This window comes from Phascolarctos cinereus, unplaced genomic scaffold (assembly GCF_003287225.1).
Source record: "Phascolarctos cinereus isolate Bilbo 61053 unplaced genomic scaffold, phaCin_HiC Scaffold_9;HRSCAF=440, whole genome shotgun sequence".
In the NCBI taxonomy this organism is placed as follows: domain Eukaryota; kingdom Metazoa; phylum Chordata; class Mammalia; order Diprotodontia; family Phascolarctidae; genus Phascolarctos; species Phascolarctos cinereus.
Window position 1 is genome coordinate 175,007,898 of NW_027556402.1, and position 12,223 is coordinate 175,020,120.

Sequence of the window (12,223 nt, forward strand, 5' to 3'; positions counted from 1 at the left end):
GCAATGGGTGGGTGCCACCACATGAGGTCAAGCTTGTTCTGTATTATCTTGCACCATTCATTTTTGATGGCTTGGTGGTTATTACAGCTAGGTGACATAGTGGATAAAGTGTTGGACTCAAAGTCAGGAATATCAGAGTTCAAATCCTTCCTCATATGCTTACTAAGTACATAACACTAGGCAAGTCATTTAATCTCTATCAGCCTCAATTTCTTCATCTTTAAAATGGAGATGTTAATAGCACCTATCTCACAGGATTGTTGTAACATTCAAAATGAGATACGTTTGCAAACCTATGAAAGCTAGTTATTATTCTCAACATTCACATTGTTATAATCATTGTTCATATATATAAAATTTTTTTTTCCTGGCTCTACTTATTTCATTTTGCATCTGTTCATATAAGTCTTTCTGTGCATCTTTGTATGCATTATTTTCATTGTTTCTTACAGTGTGGTAGTATTCCATTATATTCATGTGCCTCAACAAGTTTAGCCATTTCTCAGTCTTTTTATCTGACAAACTGTATTTCTTCATTCTGTCTGAATGGACGCACTCAGTTGGATATAGAAATCTATCTCACTTAAAGAAAAGTAGGAAGGGAAGGCGATAAGAGAAAGTGGGGGTGGGGCTGATAGGAGGGTGGATAAGGAGAGGCAGTAGTCAGAAGCAAAACACTTTAGAGGATTGACAGGGTGAAAGGAGAGAGAGTAGGATAAAGGGAGGGGGATGATGTGCAGGGAAATACACAATTAGTAATCGTAAATATGCAAAAATGTTTACAGCAAGTTTCTCAGATAAAGGCCTCATTTCTCAATTATATAGAGAATTTAGTGAAATTTAGAAAAATAAGAGCCATTTTTCAACTGACAAATGGTTGAAAGATACAAACAGGTAATTTTAAGAAGTAATCAAAACCATTTATAGTTACATAAAAATGCTCTAAATTGCTATTGATTATAAAAATGTGGGGGCAGAGCCAAGATGGTGGAGTAAAAGCAGTGACTTGCTTGAGCTCTCCCCTAAACCCTTCCAGATACCTATAAAATATGGCTCTAAACAAATTCTAAAGCAGCAGAACCCACAAAAAGACAGAGTGAAACAAATTTCCAGCCAACACAACCTGGATGGTTGATTGGAAAGGTATATCGCACGGGACTGGTAGAGGAGCGAAGTTTGGCGTGGGCGCGCAGGCCCCAGTGAACCTGGAGCAGGCCTCAGAGGACTGAATCGAAGGCAGCTGTGGCAGATTCCAGACTTCTCAACTCAGGAATGCCAAAGACAACTTAGAAAGTCAGTGGGAAAAGTCTGTTTTTGCAGTGCTGAGAGAGGAACTTGGGGTCTCAGCTCCATTCCCCAAGCGTGGCCCGGGGTGGGCACTGCCTCTTGAGCTTCCAGCCCACAGACTGAGGGGGAAACGAATGGCTGATCAGAGGGGGATTGCAGGGATCTCTCTGCTGGTGCAGGATTCTCTTGCTTTGCCCCTGCTTGGATCTGTGTCACAGTTCTGGGTGGTGGTCCTGGGGTGAGGAGGAGCACTGGCGTGGTGGAGCTTGTAGTGGCTGTGCAGAGAAAATCTTCCTCACAGTTCCAAGGCAGAAAAAAGTGTTTGTGGTCACTTATAGACCAGAGCACCATCCAGGAAAGGAGTAAACACCTCACCCTTGATCATAGCACGTTGGAAAAACTGAAAATTTACAGGTCCTTAGAAGTATCTCTGAAAGCAACTGCACAAAACCCTTGAAGCTTGGGACAGTACTTTCTCCACACTGGAAACAGACTCCTACCTTAACAAAGACTTTACTACTCTAGTAATTGGCCAGGATCATGAGCAATAGAGCAAAAAGTGTCAGACTATATTATCTTACTTTGGTGACAAAGAAGATCAAAACACACAACCAGAAGAAGACAATGAAGCCAAAGCTCCTACATCCAAAGCCTCCAAGAAAAATATGAATTGGTCCCAGGCCATGGAAGAGCTCAAAAAGGATTCTGAGAAGCAAGTAAGAGAAGTGGAGGAAAAACTGAGAGTGATGCTAAAGGAGACCCAAAAAAATACTGAAGAAAATAACACCTTAAAAAATAGCCTAACCCAAATGGCAAAAGAGGTCCAAAAAGCCAATGAGGAGAAGAATGCCCTAAAAAGCAAAATTGGCCAAATGGAAAAGGAAGTCCAAAAGCTTACTGAAGAAAATACTTCCTTAAAAATTAGAATAGAGCAATTGGAAGCTAGTGACTTTGTGAGAAATCAAGACACTGTAAAACAAATCCAAAAGAATGAAAAATTAAAAAACAATGTGAAATATCTCATTGGAAAAACAACTGACCTGGAAAATAGATCCAGGAGAGAGAATTTAAAAATTATTGGACTATCTGAAAGCCATGATCAAAAAAAGAGCCTAGACATCATCTTTCAAGAAATTATCAAGGAAAACTGCCCTGATATTTTAGAACCAGAGGGCAAAATAGAAATTGAAAGAATCCACAGATCTCCTCCTGAAAGAGATCCCCAAAGGAAAACTCCTAGGAATATTGTAGCCAAATTCCAGAGTTCCCAGGTCAAGGAGAAAATAATGCAAGCAGCCAGAAAGAAACAATTCAAGTATTGTGGAAACACAATCAGGATAACACAAGATTTAGCAGCTTCTACATTAAGGGACCACAGGGCATGGAATATAATATTCTGGAGGGCAAAGGAGATAGGATTACAATCAAGAATCACCTACCCAGCTAAACTGAGTATAATCCTTCAGGGGAAAAAATTTCAGTGACTTTCAAGTGTTCTTGATGAAAAGATCAGAGCTGAATAGAAAATTTGACTTTCAAATACAAGACTCAAGTGGAACATGAAGAGGTAAACAGGAAAGAGAAATCATAAGAGATTTATTAAAGTTGAACTGTTTACATTCCTGCATGGAAAGATGATATTTATAACTCATGAGACCTTTGTCAGTATTAGGGTAGTTGGAGGGAAAAAATTGTGTGTGTGTGTGTGTGTGTGTGTGTGTGTGTGTGTGTGTATGTGTGTAGATATATATGTAGATATAGAAATAGCTTTAATTTAAAACACATTTAAATGCTTGATGTGTATATATATAAATATATATGTAGATATAGATAGATAGATAGAGGGTACAGGGTGAGTTGAAGATGATGGGGTCATATCTGGAGAATAAAAATAAGGGTTAAGAGATGATTATACTGGGAGAAGGAGAAAGAGATAGAACGCGGCAAATTATCTCACAAAAAAGCAAAAGAAAAGTCTCTTACAGTGGAGGGGAAACAGGGGAAAGTGAGAGGGAATGAGTGAATCTTATTCTCATAGGATTTGGCTTAAGGAGGGAATAACATACACACTCACTTGGGTGTGGAAAGCTGTCTTACCCTACAGAAAAATGAGAAGAGAAGGGGATAAGGGAGCAGGGGAATGATAGAGAGGATGGCAGATTGGGAAAGGGGATAATCAGAAACAAACACTTCTGAGGAGCGACAGGGTCAAAAGAAAGAATAGAATAACTGGGGGGGGGCGGGATAGGATTAAGGGAAATAGAGTTAGTTTTTCACAACATGACTACTATGAAAGTGTTTGGCATAACTGCACATGTATAACATATATTGAGTTGCTTGCCATTTCAATGAGGGTGGGTGGGGAGGGAGGAAGGGAGAAAATTTGGAACCTAAATTTTTAAAAACACATTTAAAAAAAATGTTTTCACATGCAACTGGGAAATAAGAAATACAGGAGATGGGGTACAGAAATCTGTCCTGCCATATAGGAAAGCAGAAGGGGAAGGGGATAAGAGAAGGGGGGAAGAGAAAGAAGGTAGGGTAGACTAGGGGAAGGGATGTTCAGAATGAATGCCATCTTGGGGTGGGGGGAGGGGTGAGATGGGGTGAAAATTTGGAACTCAAAATCCTGTAGACGTAAATGTTGAACACTAAAAATAAATAAATTTAAAGTAAAAAAAAATGCAAATTAACACAACTCTGAGGTACCATCTCACACTTATCAGATTGACTAATATGACAGAAAAGGAAAATGATAAATGTTGGAAGGGATGTGGGAAAATTAAGACACTAATGTGGAGTTGTGAACTGATCCAACCATTCTGAAGAATAATTTTGAAAGTATGCCCAAAGTGTTATAAAAGCATACATGCCCTTTGACTCAGCAATACCACTACTTGTTCTGTGTCCCAAAGAGATTAAAAAAAAAAAAGGAAAAGGATCTATATGTACAAAAATATTTATAGCAGCTCTTTTAGTGGTGGCAAAGAATTGGAAATTTAGGGGATCCCTATTAATTGAGGGATGGCTGAACAACTTGTGGTATGTGATTGTGATGAAATACTATTATGCTAGAAGAAATGACAAGCAGGATGCTCTCAGAAAAACCTGGAAACATTTACATGAACTGATGCAAAATGAAATAAGCAGAACCAGGAGAACATTGTATACAGTCATAGCAATATTGTATGATGATCAACTGTGAATGACTTGACTATTCTCAGCAATACAATGATCCAAGACAATTCTGAAGGACTTAATGATGAAAAATGCTATCCATCTCCAGAGAAAGTACTGATGGAGTCTGAATGCAGATTGAAGCACATTTTTCTTTGCTTTCTTCATTTTTATTATTTTTTTTTCCTATTCTCTTTCACAACATGGTTAACATGGAAATATGTTTTGCATGACTGCACATATATAACCTATATCAAATTGCTTGCCTTCTCAATGAGTAGGCAGGGGAGGGAGGAAATTTGGAACTCAAGTTTTAAGAGTGAGTATTAAAAATGTTTTTATATGTAGTTGGGGGGAAATAAAATATTAGATTAAAAAACCAAAAATTTGGTAGTTGTATACACAGACAAAAATGAAACATAGATAGTTTATACATAACTGATGAAACAGGTCTAATCAGGAAGGAGGGTATTAGAGTAGTGTGGTCTGGTTTGACTAAAGGTAATAAACATGGTTGTGGTGAGCATTTCTGGAATTTTAATCTTGCCTTGTTTCTTGTCTCTCTTCACTTATTGCTGGCAACAAGAGCATTCTCCTCCTGACACTGTTCAACCTAACTTTTCTTCCATTCTGGTGACCCAGGAATAAGATGAGTCCTTGGCTGGGTTTTGATTCTTTGCAGGATCATATCTCTGCTGTTTGGCTAAATAGAAAGAAGTACTGCTCTGGCTTCTTTAATTGTCCTTCATCTTCCTCTGACCTCATTTTGAGCCAAGTCTTATCTCCCTCTTTCCTTTTCTGTTTCTTTCTCCCTTTAGGCCCATACAGATATTCATTGTAATCCTCTTTATAGGAATAATTATGTACCTTTTATTTTCAGAATTATTAAGTATTATCTTACTTTTAAAGGAGTCCTTTTTGATCAGTGTGTCTGTTATTGAATAAATACATTAGCCTAATTTAATTGTCTCAATATTTAGTATTCTCTTAATTATAAAGGAATTATTTCTTTTAATTGGTGTGTATATTATTTCATAAGTAGGTTAACCTAATACTTGATTTGTATATTCATTAATGAATTATTATTTCTCATATGGTCTGTGCTAATAGTTCAAATAAATATTTTTAAAGCAAAAGTAATTATTTTTTAAATTAATTTATTTTTAGTTTTCAACAATCACTTCCATAAGCTTTTGAGTTTTAAATTTTGTCCCCCTCCTTCTCTGCCTCCCTCCCCAAGATGGCATGCAATCTGATAGAGGCTTTACATATACATTCCTATTAAACATATTTTCACATTAGTCATGTTGCAAAGAAGAATTAAAACCAATAGGAGGAACCGCAAGAAAGAGAATTAAAGCAAAACAATTTAAAAAAAAGAGCAAACAGTATGCTTCGATATGCATTCAAACTCCATAGTTCTTTCTCTGGATGGAGATAGCATTTTCCATTGTGAGACTTTTGGAGATGTCTTAGATCCTTGCATTGCGGAGAAGGCTAAGTCTATCACAGTTAGTCATCGCACAGCAAGGCTGTTACTATGTATAATGTTCTTCTGGTTCTGCTCACTTCACTCAGCATCAGTCCATGTAAGTCTTTCCAGCTTTTTCTAAATCTGCCTGCTCACCATATCTTAGGGAACAGTAGTATTCCATTACATTTATACACCACCACTTGTTCATCCACTCCCCAATTAATGGGCATCCCCTCAATTTCTAATTCTTTGCCACCACAGAAAGAGCTGCTATAAATATTTTTGTACATGTGGGTCCTTTTCCCATTTTTATGATCAAATGAGTAATTATTTTTCAGGCTTTTTCTGACCAAGCCATAGTTTGTAAGAGTCTCATTGAGTTTCCCCCTTTTTTAGAAGGATGCTCAGGGGATCAGTGAAAGCTTTTTATAGAGAAAGTAGTAGGTACTGCTAACAGTGCTATAAACATTGTTCAGATACACAAGTCGGAAATAGCTTTAATTCAAAACACATTTAAATGCTTGTTATATGCAAAGCACATTTGTATGTGGGAATACATAACTAAAAATGAAATAGTCCCTTACCTCAAGGAGCTTACATTCGGTGGTGGGATACAATGAAAATATAGATTAATATGGTGGGCAGAGGACAACTACTGGTACAGTGGTGCCTGGAAAATAGTAAGCACTTAATAAATGGTTGTTGGTTGACATACATGTCAGACAGAGTTCTAGAATAATTGGGGAATGAGAGAGTACTAATTGCTGGGTACATGAGGAATTCTGCTTGCTAAGCTCAGCTTTAAAAGAAGGTAAGAACTGTGAAGAGGTAATGTCTTCCTTAGTAGTATGGAGAATTGTAATAAAGGTAGGAGATGACATGTTGAATTAGAGAAACAGTCCAGTTTGACTACAATGTCAGAGAGTATGAATCTGTTTATATAAAAGGGGACTGATATAAAATGAAGCTGGAAAGGTAGATTGGAGCCAGATTGTAGAGGACTTTAAGTACTAAGCCAAGGTGTTTAAGGTTAATCTTGGAAGTAATAAGTAATAAGAGTTCTTGGAGATGTTTGAGCGTATTGAAGATAAATAAGATTAGCAGAGAAACACATGTTTAAGGTTAAATATATGTGGAATAAAGTAGTAATGAAGTATGTATGTACTGTATTTGACTAATTTTAGCTAAGTCTTTTGAAGCTTTTAAAAACTTGTGGCAAAAAAAAATTAAAAAAAAATTTTCACCAGCCAACCATTACTATAATAAATAATGAGGATTAAAGATTTCAACTGTGAGAATTAATTCTTAGTTGAGGTAGTTATGCTCAGATCATTTTAAATGCATGCTCTATACCATAGTTGGATAAATAACTTATTTAATTAATGATTTTGTATCAGGTCCAAAATGTAAATCTGCTATAGATTATTTCACAGGTTATTAAATTATAGAGAGATTACTTTCCTAGCGATGATTTAGCCTGCATCAGTTTGACACAAGCTAGTACCATTCTGTCTTAATGTAAGCAATAAAAGCTATTAAGCCGTCAAATATAAATGATTAATTTGGTGAGGTCTTTTAAAAGTAACTAAAGACATTCTGTCAGACAATATAAGTATCTGTATTTACTAGAGCATGAGTTTTGAAATTATTTTGTATATTTGAAAGATTCATACACTAATCATGTGTATTCCCTTATTTGATTTTCTTCAAATGTTCAGAAGTTAGATTGTACGATATGTATATTTTTTTAATTCTCATTTTTGGTCTAGTCTTTTTTTTTTTTTTTGGCTAGGCATGGGGATTAAGTGACTTGCCCAGGGTCACACAGATAGTGCGTGTTATGTGTCTGAGGCAAGATTTGAACTCAGGTCTTCCTGACTCCAGGGCTGGTGCTCTATTCACTGAGCCACCTAGCTGCCCCTTAGGTCTAGTTTTAAATGTTCCATAATGAAGTCACATATAACAATTATAATGCATATGAATAAATATTCACTGTCATTTAAACATAATATAAATTTACTGAGCCTATTATGCTGAGATTCATGCTTTTTTTTTAACTAATTAATCTATTTTTAGTTTTCATAAATTTTCTCCCCCTCTTTCTCCTTCCCCTTTCCCATGATGGTATGCAATCTGATATAGGCTCTACATATACATTTATATTAAACAGATTTTCACATTAGTCGTGTTATAAAGAAGAATTAGGACCAATGGGAGGAACCATGAGAAAGGAGAAACAAACAAACAAACAAACAAAACCCAGCAAAAAAAGGAGAGCAAATAGTATGCTTCTATCTGCATTCAGTCTCCAAAGTTCTTTCTCTGGATGTGGATAGCATTTCCATCATTAGTCTTTTGGAGTTGTCTTAGATCCTTGTGTTGCTGAGAAGAGCCAAGTTTATAAAACTCATCATTGCACAGTGTGACTGTTAATGTGTACGGTGTTCTCCTGATTCTGTTCATTTCACTCAGCATTAGTTCATATAAGTCTGTCCAGGTTTTTCTGAAGTCCACCTGCTCATCATTTCTTATATTACAGTAGTGTTCCATTATATTCATATACCACTTCTTGTTCAGCCATTCCCCAATTGATGGGCATTCCCTCAATTTCCAGTTCTTTGCCACTACAAAAAGAACTGCTATCTTCTATAAATATTTAAAAATATGGAATGCTTCATGAATTTGTATATCATCTGTGTCCAGGGACCATGCTAATGTCTGTATCATTCCAATTTTAGTGTATGTTCTGCTGAAGCAAGAACGATTCATGCTTTTTATGCTGGAATAATTTATTCAACTCTTTGCTTAGATTTAAAATAAATTGCTGTGTATTTCAGTTCAACTATATGCTAGTTTATGGGGAACTTACCAGTTTTGGATTTAAAAATCTCTGGCAGAAATATCTATTTGGTTACCCAGATTGTCTTCTCCTTATCTTACAAGAATCAGAAATTGAGAAGAGATTTTGTCAGTAAAGGGGAGAAGTAAAAACCAAAATACATGGAGATAGATCAATCTATAGTATAGTTATAAGAGGCAGAGGGAATTACTATCATAAAGCAACTCTTGGTCTAGAAAGATTGGAGGGGGGGTGATGTAGAACCTGTTAAAGATAAGCTTATACTTTAAGCATGCAAATGAAAAGTCTCTAAATGCTGTAATAACCTTTCTTTTGTTTTACATTCTATTGCATATTTTACAAATGATTTTTAAAAGAGGGGAAAAAGCACCTGCATATAACTGTAATAAAAAAGTCTATCTGGCCAGTTGTTTCTTTCTCTGATCATAAAAGCACATAGTGAATTTGTCATTTTCAGAAAAATTTCAGCTTCCATGCCCTGTGTTATTTTACTCAGCTTATGCTTGGAATAGTCCATTTTGGGATTACATGATCTTTCATCACCAAAACGCAGGAAGTCTTGTCAACTACTTTATTTTGGTGGGGATATATATGAAACTGTTTTCTGCCAGTCAGCTAATAAATACTTATTGATACCTATAAACATAAAGAAGTATTTCAATCTAGGCTCAGGTAAAATTAGTACTAAAGTTATATTTTAATCAATAACTTTGTATATAAGAAAGCAAGTTAAGATTCCTGTAATACAACGGAACTCATGTTAGAACTAAAGTAGAATGTCTTACATGAAATTTATTAGGAACAAATTATACAAGTATGCTCTTATAATCTTTTTCAGGAAAGGTGAGGTTAGTATTTAGCCAGGTGGTATAATTAATTTACAGGTTAGAAAACTTAAAAGAGTTATTGAAATGGAACATTTTAGATAAGCTAGTTATAAAAGATCAAATAGTTTTAGAAATCATAGCACTATTCCTGGCTTGTTGAATGAGTTAGATGTCATTACACTTAAGATTATAATTTATCTGTTTGTGACTCTTTCTATGTGAGAAGCAGCTTAGTGAATAGAGAAATGGCTTTAGAGTCAGAATTTGACTCTCACCTTTTGATACTTCTGTACTTTTGACCTTTGGCAGATTACTTAAGCTCACTGGTTCCTATAACTTAATATGCAGTGTACAATAATATGCAATATATATTGCAGAACTTGTTCTGATCTGCATTGGTAGAGGGAGTTTTCTTTTTGGTAGTATCCTTTACCAATAGAATTGTGGGTCCAATAAAAAACAACAAGGAAAAACAAAACAAAACAAAACAAAACCTGTTACTTTAAATCTGTCAAATAGCTATTATTTTTAGATAAATTTTCTCTTGGTTTTAATCACTTCTCACAGAATTAGAGCTAATAATATCTTGTCTCTCTTTCATTGAACCCTATTATGAGTATTGCCAGTTAGAGTAATGTCTCCTATTTGTTTTGTGCTTTAAAATGCTTACCCATAAATAATTTCATTTGATATTCACAGTTTTGGAGTGACAGATGGAGGAGCAGGTTGTATGATTCTTTTTTTCTTCTTGGGCCAAAATCATCTTCAGGGAACGAGGTCAAGGAGAAGCACAAATATTATGATTTCTAATTCTCCTCTATCGTTAAAAACATTTATTAAGTTATATTTCAGAAATAAGTTTTACTCATATAATTTGCAACGTTATGTTACCCCATTTATGTTCTTTTTGGTACCTTGAAGAATTCACAACTATCATAATTAAAGTCTAATGGGACTGGAAAATTAAGTCCTATTCAACAAATTTAATTTAGTTCTTTCAATAGGTCTTTGATCTCAGTTATGTATGTATTCCCTCCACTCACGCAGATCACAGCCTGCCCATTCTGTCTGACTCTTGCCTGTGAACTCTCACAAATTCACAAGCAATCTACCCAACGAAATGTGTTCTTTGTTGAATCCTAGTGACATCATATTTATGACCCTTATTAATTCACTTGGTCTCTCTGAGTTTCACTTTCCTCATCTCTAACGTGAGGATGACAACAGCACCTTTTTCAACACGGATGGTGTAAGGATCTAATAAGATCATATGTGGAAATGTTTTACAGAACTTAAAGTACTATGTAAAAGTTATTATTTACTGTTTGTCCAAGATAGTGTTTGAAGAGGTCTGCTGTTTGTCTGTCCAACTAAATATCATAACTTAGATTATAAGTTATCTTTCCATTGAAGTCACTGGGTCACATACTATATATTGGTTTAATTTAGAGTAAAAGCTCCCAAACTTACTTAGACTACTGCCCCTTTTCCAAAAAAAAAAATACTCAGGGCCCCTCTGAAAATCTACTTTTTTTATACTTTAATTTTTTTTTAAATTTGCATCATTTTGAAAAATAAATATAAGATTTTTTTTAATGACAGATCTTAAATTTAATAATTTATTGTAAATTTGTGGGGTTTTTTCCTGCATTGAAAGTTTGATAACACAATATTTGTCATGTAACCATATAGTATTGTCACATATTCCTGCTGATACATGCTGGACTTCTGACAATGCACTATACTTTCCTGCCAACACTTGCTTGTTAAAACCTGTCAGCAGACTTAACCACTCACTGAATGGTTATAACTTTCATTTTGTGTGTTTATTTAGAAAATAATGTAATCATTACAACTGTAACTCTTACACAACAGATGAAACATTTATGAACAATTTTTCAAAATTTTATTATCTTCTCTTTCCTTATGGTTCTACCACCCCCTTATTTTTATTCAACAGCCCTCAATTGCACCTGAGGCTGCTACAGCCCCGACTTGGATCTTTCTAGTGTCCCCCAGGAGGAGGTATCACCCACTTTGGGAACCTAGAGGATCTTATCAAGTCTTTTGTAGAATTTCTTTAAATCCCTATCCTCTTAATAATGAGTAACTTGCAATTATTTTCATGATATTTTACAAATATTTATCATGAGCCCTGCACAGTAAGATGACCAAGTCTCTCAAATGCTTCTATATAAACAATAAAACCAACTCTGTCATTTCCTTTTTAATTTTTTTAAACTTTTCCAGTTATGACCTGTGAGCTATCCATCCCATTTAACTGCAAATCTGGTGATTTCATTTATAATGACAATATTGTGATTAGTATATTTGCTTCCTCCAGTAGTATGTTTGTATATGTATTGGTCTTTTTGTGGTTGGTTTTGACATTTAGAGAGGCAACAGAGGAATTAATGTTCATAGGTGGTGGGAGGAAAACAAAAAACAAAAAGAACTAATAAATTCTTAGCTCCCTTTGCCCCCTTTTCTACTACCATCATCATAGAAACAGGAAAGGACTGCATGGTTCCAACAAAGGACATTTTGGTTTTTATTTGTTATGTAGGTTGCCATCACCAAAGAATTTATCATCAAGGG

General features: G+C 35.2%; 1 protein-coding gene and 1 non-coding gene across 3 annotated transcripts in view; one reads left to right on the forward strand and one right to left on the reverse strand.

Annotated features, from left to right (window-relative positions):
• The window catches only part of ADGRA3 (adhesion G protein-coupled receptor A3), a 150,622-nt gene that overhangs the window by 84,296 nt on the left and 54,103 nt on the right, over positions 1-12,223 (forward strand). The gene's annotated exons all lie outside the window — the stretch shown is intronic.
• LOC144455561 (U6 spliceosomal RNA) lies at positions 8,597-8,700 on the reverse strand. Its single transcript, XR_013484277.1, has one exon. It is a non-coding gene; the product is annotated as a U6 spliceosomal RNA (small nuclear RNA).